At 28.7% G+C, this 12,432-nt stretch overlaps 1 pseudogene; it reads left to right on the forward strand.

Moving 5' to 3' along the window:
• Positions 1-12,432, forward strand: part of LOC142325807 (potassium channel subfamily T member 2-like) — a 235,472-nt pseudogene that overhangs the window by 158,003 nt on the left and 65,037 nt on the right.

Here is a 12,432-nt window from a genome sequence, read left to right on the forward strand (position 1 = left end):
GCTCCTCATATAGTATGCACTAATAGTTCTGTATATTTAAGAGGATGGCTGAAAGGAACACAAAAGGCTTTGCCCTTTAGTGTACCTATGGTTTGGCGTGAACCAAAGGATCATGTAACCGATTGTTACTTTTGTAAAATATTTTTACCTTCTCCTCATATCAAGCTAGGACTACTGAAAAATGTTGTTAAAGCAGTGAAGAAGGACAGTCCTGGATTTTTGCACATCAGGCAGAAATTTCCGAATGTAAGTGAAGGAAAAATTAAAGAAGGAATTTTGTTAGTCCTCAAATAAGAGAGTCGGTCAAAGATGATGTATTTAACTCAATGTTAAATAATGTAGAAAGTGCAGCTTGGGCTTCATTTAAAGATGTTTGCAAAAATTTTCTCGGCAAACAAAAATTCAACAATTACCACGATATTGTTAATCAACTTCTTACTTCATACAGAACTATGGGATGTAATATGTCTTTGAAACTTTGAAAATACATTTCCTCCACTCGGATCTGATTTTTTTTCCTGGACAACCTCAGAGATGTAAGTGATGAACATGATAAATGTTTCCACCAACACATATTTCAGTGATGGAAAGCCGCTGTGAAGGGAAATGGAATACTAACATGCTAGCCAATTATTGACATTAATTCGAAATGTGTCTGAGGTTATTTATAAAAGAAAAGCATCAACAAAATCATTCTAGCACAGGGATGGCCATGAAAAATTATAAATTTTACAGATTTTAACTATATTTTTCGATTATAATTATAATTACATTTTTCAAAACACAATTTTTTTTTTTGAAGTATAATTTATTTAAAACTAAGACTGATAGAAAAATTGTGTTTACAGATCTGTAATGTATGCAAAAAAGTAATTCAAGAAATGTTATCGCACTTGGAGAAACATTAAAAAACTTTTTTTGTCTATCGGTGTTATTTACTACAGCTTCCATCTCTTTGCAGACTTTTATTTAATGCATTTTATTTTTTTGTTTATTTTTATTCATTTAAGAAAAAAAAAATTGGTAATGTCTTTTAATAAGAAATATTAAATAAAAATCTGCCTAAGAAATTGAAATTGTAAATAATTTTTATAATTTAAAGAGATAACCATTTGATCTTATGGTTACAACTTAGAGTGCAGTGGACACTCTACCTTATATGTTTCCATTTCTTCTGATTAAAATGTATAAAGTTTAAGTGTGCACTCCTTTTTAAAACAACGATGAGCTAAAAGGTAGTTTCCCTAACTACTAATAAGAAAATAGTTAATGAAAAAAGTGTCTTATTATTACATTCTTTATTTGCATTAGAGGATGTGTTCAAAGTACTGTCCTTCTGACCTTATTCATTCATGTCAGCATCTAACCGCTGAGTTACACTTTTTTTTTTTATTAAGTTTTGTCCTAGTTCATAAAATCAACTGATTTTTCAGTCGATAGTTTGGGACACCTCATGTCATTTTCATTCAAAGATAATACCATATCTTCGGCATCTCCAAATAAAAAAAAGCATAAAATCGCATTAGCTGTTAAATATCCTATGCGTTCAGGAAAAAGTTTGATTGAGGTTGTCTATCTTGAAAAAGATAGGAAGAAGGTGGTATCCCATATTAGTCCCAATAATAGGAATAGCTAATGTCAAACATATGATTGTTTATTAGTTATTAACATCTCAAGATATAAATCACCTGTTACACTTAAATCCTTACATTCCTTTTTACGTGATCCCTCAACTAATAATAACATTAAGTTTCTTCTCTATAATTATACAGGAATTTTTAGACCACAGTTATGATAAATTAGTAATGGAGAATTAGGAAATCTTGCGAAAAAGTCTTCATTGATAGCAATAGTACTTTTATTATTTTTTTGTCAATACTGAAGCGTAAAATATTTGTACTAGTTTTCTGTACTTTAACGCTTTGTATTATCAACACACGTATAAAAATGAATTAAATAATAGTCATTATACAACACAAGATTTTGTATCTAACATGTTACACAACTTTTCTCACTGTAATTTGGGTGCTGATTTCAAATACGCTATTGAAATTGTGTTATCACATAAAGGTTTTTAAAAAGTTGTTTTTAAAACATCATTCAATTTAGCAAAACTTATTTTTAAATGATTAAATCATGGTCCTTCTTAGTCTAGTGCCTTTACAAAATTTTTCTCGAATTTGATGTGAATTAGCAACAGTATGATTTTACACTCTCATTTAATGATAAATGCTTTACATTAGCTACAAAGTTATGTTGCAATGGCCAATTCTATACTTGGTAATGTCTTTTGTATCTAAACTATTTCAAAGACAAAGAAAACAACAATATTTCATAAACCCACCTTGTAAACCAAGAAGTAATGCAACAATTTTCAGATCACTGCAAACTTGCCACATATGCTTTTTGTATTTTATTGATTCTAAGAATGATGGTAAGCTTAAGGAGGATATATATTTATGAGTCTGAAAATCAAGAAACTGCTTAAGGACTCAATAAATGGCAATAAACTTAACGAATATGAATTAGCTGCATCGAAGTCCTTCAAACATGTTGTTGGTGGTTTTTAGGCATCAGAAAAGATGAAAATTGTGTTTTTTTGGTTAGTAAGCTGTTAGAAAACTACAAATGTTTAGGATGCAGAATGTCGTTAAAAATTAATCTCCTACACTCCCACCTAGACTTTTTTTCCAAAAATTTGGGTTTTGTCAGTGATCAGGATATTCTGACCATGGAGCATCTGTACCATAAACCTAAGACAATTTATATGATTATATAAATTATGATTATGATTATGCATTTGTTGGTAAAAAATTGTATGTCTTATTCGTACGTATCTAATTTTGATAACAGTTTGAATTCAGCTCCCCAAAATTGGTTAAAATCACCATGTTAAAATCACCATGTACGATTCCAGGTACACATAGATAAATCGATTACCATCAATTGCAAAACCAAAATTTATTGCTTGTTATAGAATCTAAAAAACAGACTTTTAGATCACCATGTATGAAAGATACTTAATAAAAAGGATATTTTTTTTTTAATTTTCAATTTTACACTAGTTCAAACTACAATTTTTTCTGTGTTGTATACTTTTTACACTGAATTAAATATTAATGAGTGAGTGCAGCTGGCTGTATGATTTTTTATTATCACTTATATGATACTATTATTTACATGAATTATAGCTGTTTTCATCTTCACCAATACAAATATTCGTAATGTTTTTTGTTTCTAGTCATATATTTAATACACATTTTTATTTTGCAGTATTGTAATAAAATAATTTTTTTGTTGAAACCTTAAAATGTCAAATATGTTTTTGTATGTTACCTTACCTTTTGCAGCATTTTGTTTGTTCACAGAGGTTTTTTTAGTTTATAGAAATCTGTAAGCACAAATAAATTGTCATCAGTGTTACCTAAGTATATTATTTTTATATAACTTCATAACATAGCACTGTTTATTGATTTCTTCTCATAGCACTCCTGTGGCAGTAACCACTTAATCAGATAAATTTGAAAAAAAAAAAATTGAAAAAAACAAAGACATTTTGTTTAAAAATTTTTAACAGTTCCTCCAATCATCGAAAAAAAAAAAAAACATTGATTACTATAGCAAGTGGTGAAAATATGGTAGCAGTAAAAATATGGTTAGAGTACAACATATATACGGAATAAGAATAGTTTGCAGCTACTATGCAGTTTAATAAGATTGATATTTATGTATTTGTGTGTTCTTGAATCCTTTCTAAAATTAATAAAGTAAATAAAGTAATGAGACTAGTTTTTTTTTTTAGCAGCAAAAGTGACAACACTGTAAAGTTACTAGTAAACATATGGCTGTATGAACAGCTGATTTATATTAAGTATTAATATTTTTAATCTATTGTTGCCATGTGATTTGTTTACGTCTATACAGATTTTTTTATTAATCCTAATTTGACATGAAGGGGCGGTGGTAAAAATACTTTTTCTGGTTTAACTAGAGGCTCAGGAATGGTTTTTTTTTACCAGGAGTTAAGTTCTCATGTTTCTTCCACTGTTTTACCACATTTATAACATTTGTTATGTAATAAATTATTTCTTTCATAATTTCATGACAGATTGGTACAGAAGGGTTTATTACTATTGTAAAGTAGAATACTTTTTATTTAAGCTATGCTTGCAGGAATCAATGAAAATGCACCACTTCTAAGATTTATGCAACTTGCCCTAATAATAACATAAGCTCATGATTATTTTACAATAAACTAAGTAATTTTCTTCAGCAAAGCGGGGAGAAAAATTTTTCTATCGGGTTCAATCACCTGAGATTTATATATTTAAATCCCAACCTTGCAATCTTGAGCCTAAACGTTTAGCTTAGTTTTTTGATAAGTTTAAATCTCTCATTTACCTTACTTTGTGATATAAGATGTGGCTTACTGGATTGTAATTCTAAGTCTCAATCATGATTGTTATCTTCCATTTTTTTATCAAATATCAAAACAAGTTTTCAGAAACCTTGGAAACTCTAATTGATTCACAATGACGTACAGGTCTGAGTACAGTTGGCTTAGATTTCTTAGAAATTTCATAGACATTAGTTTAACAGAAATAACAATTAAGTGATCTTTTGGTTCACATCAAACCATAAAGACACCAAATTGCAAGGCCTTTCATGTGCCTTTTAGTTATCCTCTTATTTTGATCGAAACAATTGTTAGTACATGTTATATGAGGAGCCAGTATCTTATCCTGATCACCAGTTTTACATTCAAAGTAAAATTAATAACATTTATTTATTATTGTTAATGAAATGAAATTTTAAATTTAAAAAAATAACCTACACGAGTTTTATAATTTCTTATTCTTAATGCACAACTTATTGTGTGTAACTTGTTCTGTAACTTAAAAATCCTTTATTTGAATACAACTTAATTATTGGTACATCATTACTTCCTTTAATAATATTATCCTTTCATATTATGTAATTTAAGAGTAATTTACACTTAAATCTATGAATATTATAAGATATTATGATCAGCATTACACTAACAACTTTATTTGTGATGACAGTTCTTGTAGAACTCTGATAATCAGCTTCCAACATAAGTTACAGTGGTTAGAATATCTGGCTTTTTGTAGAATAGGTTGTTTTTTAAATTTATCATTATTCATATTATTAAAGATTTCATGGAGTACTTTCTTTCTGTATTAGTATAATTTAATTGTACCTATTAATTAATGACTGAGTGCTCAGAAAATGTGTTTGTTTAATTTTTTATTAAATACTGGTAATATTTGTTTGGCAGAATGACAGCAGTATTTTCTAGCTATACTCAGAACTCTCTTCGGCACATGTTATTTATCCTACATACAGAATGTCCCACGAGGAAACTGATACTTCACAGGTGTATTCCTCTCATCAAAATAATGAAAAAAGTTCACATAAACGTAGGTCTGGAAACGCTTTGGTAACGAATTACAGTTAGCAAAAGATTTCGCCCAGAATTCAGCACCCCAGTGAAATGAGGTCGTAGTGAAATTTTTAAGATGTTGATTGAGGGCAAAATTAATGGTTTCCTATGTTTTTTGACCTGAAAAAATTGAATAAAATAGTCCCAGAATTGTATTTCTAGTAGTGAAAATGTTTTTGTCTGAAATTGTTTTTTTAGGCGCGCAATAGAATACATTTTTTAAATGACTAATAAATTTGTAAAATAGAGAATTTAATTCTAAAAACAGTAATGTAAATATAAATAAGTCCAATAAAAATGAAATAAATGTTTTAAAAAAACAAATTTTACTGAAGAAGAAATAGAATAAAAAATAAATGAAATGGCTTGCATAAAAATTATTATTAGAAAAGCTTATAACATGTAACATGTTATACTAGATTTTGCATAAACTATCAAGGAGATCATTTTGAATACTATCTGCAAGATATGGAAATTAGATTTAAAAATAATATCTTGCAGATAGTATTCAAAATGATCTCCTTGATAGTTAATGCAAAATCTAGTATAACATGTTACATCAAAGGAAGCTTTTCTAATAGTGTCGGTTGTTCTTAAGATATTCAAAATCATTTAAAATTTGATTTAATAATTCTTCTTTGGATCAAATTTTTCTGCATAAAAAGGTTCCTTTAAATGACCTCAAAGGTAATAGTCTCAGGGATTTAAATCGGGAGACCTAGGAAGTCAGTTTGGACCCACCTTAACCAATCCATCTGCCTGGAAAACTAATATTAAATGCGGCCTAACGTCTTATGAATAATAAGGTGGTTCACCGTCATGTTGGAATAACATTTGTGCACGTTTTTCAGAGCAGAACTGGCAATTGGTTTTGTAAAAAATCTTTGTACACAAAACAAGAAAGGTGATTTTGAAAAATAAATGGTCCAATTAACTGGTCCCAACTATACCTCACCATTTCAACATTTATTCAACATTTATTGAAAATCAAGTTTGAAACTTTGAATCTAGTTGCATTTGAATTTTCACTTGACCAACTGTGACTGTTCTTCAAATTTTTTATTCTGTTTCTTGAAAAAATCGGTTCATCAGTGAATAAAATGTAATGAGTAATATTTCAATTTTCTTGTACCCATCAACAAAAATTTTATCTTTATTCACTGTCACCTGATTGAAGATTTTGAACAGTTTGCAAACAATAATGATTGAAGATTTTGAACAGTTTGCAAACAATAAGGATAGCCTCTTCTTTTGTGCTCTCCAGACTGTACTGCGAGATATGCCTGTATGCCTGTTCAATTTGAAATTCAGTGAGTGCTGAGTTGAGAACTGCGCTGCATCATTTGAATGATTTCTTGTTCAACTTCATACTGCCCTACAGGATGTTCAATGGAACAAACAATCATTGGAAAAGAATCTTCATTCATATTCATGTTTTGTAGTCCAATTATTTCCGAAATCAATATCTGCATATTCTTGATTTGGAAATTTGAATAGCATCTCCCTTTTTTTAAAAAAGCATGAATACTTTATACGTACATGCATATGTACATGCAAAAGGAGCATGCACACTACATAAATCACAGATGAGAGACTAGTTATGATTAATAATAAGTAAGTTTTTGAACAGCTGAACAATAACTTCGATTCAAATTTTGTTTCTGAAAAGAACATCGTTGCCAACTTTAGATTTTCAATAAACTTAAAGAACTTAAATGAATACCATATTCTTGAAATCCTGTTTTTGTAGAATGTTTTATAATTGTTTTGTAAGTACTTAATTAATTAAATACAATACTATGTGTTTATTAGTAACTGTATTTTTTAAACAAAAATTGGAAGGATTGCAAAAATTTTCAGAATAGGTCATTTCATTTATTTTTTGTTCTGTTTCTTCAGTAAAATTTGATTTTTTAAAACATTTGATGTTTATTGGACTTATTATTTTTATTGGACATCACTATTTTTAAAATTAAATTTTCTGTAAGTCTTTTTAATAAAGCACATTTATTAGTCGTTTAAAAAGGTTATTTTATTACAAAGCTAAAAAAAATGGTTTTCAGACAAAATATTTTTCAGTTTTACTTTGAATATCATGAAAACTACTGGAGGTACAGTTCTGGGACCTATTTTATTCAATTCTTCAGGTCAAAACCGTAGGTGTCCTAAAAATTTCAGTGGGAACCGTGTTTCCAGGGAACTGGAAATCTGATAAAACTGACCTTTTTTTATTATTTTGATGAGAGGAGTGCACCAGTGAAGTATGTCAGTTTCCTTGTAGGACTACTCAATTATTTTGATATTCTTTATTATTTTTTATGAAAACATTCTCTAAAAGTGCACACATATTATTCACAAATATTCACAGATGATTCAGTCATATTGAGGCACACATAAAAAATACAGTTTTTATTGTCTTCATAAACTAGAATTAAGGCTGTAGAAAAAGAAAAACATTATGCTGCAATAGGCACATTCAACTCTAGATATTTTATAAAAACACATTTTTTATCCTCTATTTTTATTTTCTGTAGAATTTAATCAAATTTTAATAAAACTAAGTAAACTACAGTGAATTTATGTTTAGAATTTTTAAAAAGTTTTCCTGAGATAAGATATTCATTATAAACTTTGATTTATTGCAGCAAATGCAATTTGAGGTGAGTTTTCAAGTGTACAATAGACTTTATAAAATACAATTTATTTATATTTCTTTCTTTGCTTGTTTTTATAATTCATTTATTTTAATAAAATATTTTACATATTGCAGAATGTTTTCCTTTTTTAGAATTTTTCATATATCTACTTTGTACATAAGATTTATAATTCATTTTTTTTTTTAAATTCATCTACTATTTCCATAATTTGCTTAGGTATTCTAGTTTCCCCAGCTTAACTAGTTTTTTTTTTTTTGTAATTTATTTGAATGAATGGTTTGTTATTTTACCATCAAATCACATTCTCTAGGCCTGAATCATCATAATAACATCTTTTATACACAAAAAACAATAGGTAATCGCCAACTGCTATGTATAACTCCAAGCTGACATCGTTTTCAATTTTATTGAAAAAAGATATTAATTACTGGAGCACTGATAATTTCATATATCAGTATGTTTATGTTGAATTGTCTAGAAAGCAATAAATTTTTATCTGAAAGAAAATGACAATGGAATGTTTTTGATTCACAAAACTTATTTAAAAAATGACAGCTTTCAGTACACAGTACCTTAAGGGGTGCAATAAGTATTACTTATAAAGTATATTTTAAATATTACCTACAAATGTTAGATAAACTTCATATATTATTGTAAATATTCCCCTTTTTCTGAGTCGACTAACTATTAAATTTATTTACAACTGATAAATGTGTTCACTCCCTAATGTTGAACTTATCTTTTTGCTTTATCTCTACTTTTTTGCTTTTGCATTCTGTACATAACATCTGAGGAAGGTAATGTGTACCAAAACAGCTGCAATCTTTTAAGTAAATTTTATGAATTTTTCATTTTTTTTGTTATGGATTCTCACCAAGGAAAGGCATCATCAATTGATTATTTATTAAATTTTTCATTACATGAAAATAATAATGAAAAACATTTTTGAATATTTACTGTATGAATTTTTCTATATGAACTATATTTATCTTCATCACTAAAATTAAAGTACTATTATATTGGAAAAAGATTTAAAAAATCAATCGCCAAGTTTTTGATAACTTTTAATACCATATCCTGAGAGCTTAACAAAATTCTCTACTGCTTGTTTTTGAAAACTAGTTTTATGTAATAAAATTAGTCCAAATAAATGGAAAATAAATAAAAATTATAAAAATATGCCGAATAATATTATCTTGAAAATTTCAGAATTATCGAAATATGCAATGTATATATATATAATGTGTGTTATAAATAATCAAAAACTTTGTACATCTATCTTTCTTGTAACTGTAATACATTTGGTTTTAAAGTATCTGTGGTACAGGCAGCACCAGTCCAGTTAGTTTTGCTGAGTATACAGCCATTCCTTGCAGTGGTCTAAGTGAAGATGACAGTTGCACAGGGTTGAATATTACCTGTATTTTGGTAGGGTCGACATACTGATATGCGACAGTGCATTCAACTTAGTGAAGAAATCACTTCATTCTCTTTAGTAAGCCTGGCATGGGATCTGTTATTCAGATTATACAGCCATTTTTGCCACTTTTTCCATGAGCTGTAGCATTATTTTTTGGAAAGAGTAAAGATGGAAAACTAAATCTTGTTACACTCTGTAACTAAGTATTGAACTAAGTACTACTAGTACGTAAAAGTTAAAAGGTAAAAAAAACAGCCCTGTTACCCTAAGCCTGTCATTATTTATTTTGGGCCAAAGATTTGAAAAAAAACAAAAAAATGACTTCCAAAGTGAAGTTACGTGCTAATAATTTTCCTCTGCAGCCATTTGACAATACTTGACTACTATGTTTAATCAAGACTGATTTTATCTAGTATTTTTTGGCAGAGAAATTTAGAAATGTATTCTAAACAGTTCAGAATTGCTCTCTCAGAGGACAGTGTTGCTTAGTATACACCAAGTTTGTGTGACTAAATATACCGCTATAGGAAACGGGCTGAATGTCAGTTGAATGAGACAAAATCAGCTACAATGGACATTTACTCATTGTCTATATTTTAAAATTTGTATATATTAAAAAGTATTATTGGTTAATTTATTTTAATCTTTTCTAAAGTTAAAATCTTTCTTCATGATTTAACAAGTTTTTATGAAACAGACTATATTCTATGGATTTAATTAAGTGAAATTACTGTTGTAATCAGTTTCAACCACTTCTTATTAAAATTCTTTTCTTTTTATTGCTTTACACAGTAGATTTTCTCAGAATAGTTTTTCACAGTACTTTAAACTGTTTTCTTGTTTTATTTACGTGCTTCTAAATTCTTGTGTTTCCTCTGCTATTTTATTTAAATAGGAAAATAATACTGTATTTAAAGTTTCTGTGTGTGAATGTGTATGTTTGTGTGCTTCAGAATTTCATAAATGTAAAAATTGTAGCGGATTTTCTATTGAACTTCAAGGTTATTTTAAATTGTAGAATAATAACATTTTTGTTTAGCCTTAATTTATACACATTTTTTTTAAGCTTGTGTGTGTGTGTGTGTGTGTGTGTGTGTGTGTATGTGTATGTGTGTTTTTTTGCACAGGCAATGTACACCATATTCAGGAATATCAAAAATTTTTTTGAGCAGTGTGCAAAAATATAAAGCAAGTTAGAAACTGAATTATTAAATTTTTTTGAAATTCTCATTTGCTAACTAAGTATAGCATAATATGTGCACTAAAATTGTAGGATACAAAACAATTTTTGAGAATTGTTCAGTTGAATACTTCAGTTGGGCATTGGAATCCAGACACAAAACCAAAGTATTATACAAGGTTTTATAAAGTAATGAGATTGGTTCAGAAAAACTTTTTACTTACAATCCAATTATACATGGACTATCACCTTCAAAATAGTTCCCTTAAGAAGCCATTCAGTGCTTCAATCCACTCTTCATAGCAATGTTAGAACTCAGAAACTGGTATATCCTTCTGATAGTCGGTTACATTTTAATTTTCTGCTGTTCCAAAATGGCATCCTTTGAGGTGTTTTTTAAAGTCGGGAACAGGAAAAAGTCACAGGGACTCAAGTCAGGTTAATAAGGTGGTTGAGGAACTGCAGGAATGTTTTTTTTTTTTTTGCCAAAAACTCATTAATTGAGGGTGCAGTGGGACAAGGTGCATTGTTGTGATGCAGCATCCAGTTGTCTTTGATGGCTGGTCTCATGTGGGCAACTCTTTTTCATGGTCTTCCAAGAATTTCTCAGTAAACATATTGATTTACAGTCTGCCCTGTAGGCAAAAATTCCTTATAGATAATGTCATTACTATCGATGAAACAAATTAGCGTGGTTTAATTTTTGAGCTCATTTTTGTTTTTTTGGGTCGTTGTGAATTTGAGGTGTGCCACTTCTTGCTCTAAGGTTTTGTTTCTAGGTTGTACTCAAATATTCAAGATTCATCTCCAGTAATAACATTTTTTTAGCAAATCAGGATCAGTTTCAATTTGTCCTAGAAGATCATGGCACACTTCCACCCTGTTGTTTTTCTGTTCAACAGTGAGGTTTTTTGGGACCAATATTGTACAAACTTTTTTCATGTCCAATTCATTTGTCAAAATTGGATGGACTGTGGTATGGTTCAAATTCAGTTGTTGTAAACCACCTGTAAATTTGGGCTCATGACAGAGTGTAATCTCCATACACCCTTTTCAATTTTTAAAAAGTTCCAATGGCATTCTCATCGAGTTCATAATTAGTATCATTCATTTTTGTAACGCACAACAAAAACTTGTTTCAAGAAAAGTTTGTTTACGTTTCACTGGCAACAATAGATTAAAATTATTAATACCTATTACAAATGAGCTGTTCATATTTAATAAACAATATGTTTACTAGTAACTTTACAGTGTTGCCACTTTGGCTGCCAAAAAACCTAGTCTCATTACTTTATTCACAGAAACCTTGTATTAGATGTTAATTTGAAGTAATACGGGCAGTTTAGAAAGTAAAAGTATGTTATATATTTCTTCAATAAAAATTATATTCTTAGTAAAGTAAAGAAATTCACATAGTACTCATCATATTTTGCTTACTCCAGTTTGCTATCTGAAATCAAGCTTCACTCCAAAAATTAGATTAAAAATCTTTTCATACATGAAATTAATTTTTTGAAAAAAAATTATTTTTTAATACTACTTAATTACATATTGTATACGATTTTATTCTTAAGAATGTATAAATAACTGATAGTAATCTAATGGCTATGGTCTATCTAAGATTTGTCCAATGATGAACCTGTACTACTCTTTACATTTATGAGACCTCTGCTGTATTATAGCATATTATAAGCTGATGAACATTATATAA

The sequence above is a fragment of the Lycorma delicatula genome, chromosome 5, assembly GCF_047948215.1.
Source record: "Lycorma delicatula isolate Av1 chromosome 5, ASM4794821v1, whole genome shotgun sequence".
NCBI classification, from domain to species: domain Eukaryota; kingdom Metazoa; phylum Arthropoda; class Insecta; order Hemiptera; family Fulgoridae; genus Lycorma; species Lycorma delicatula.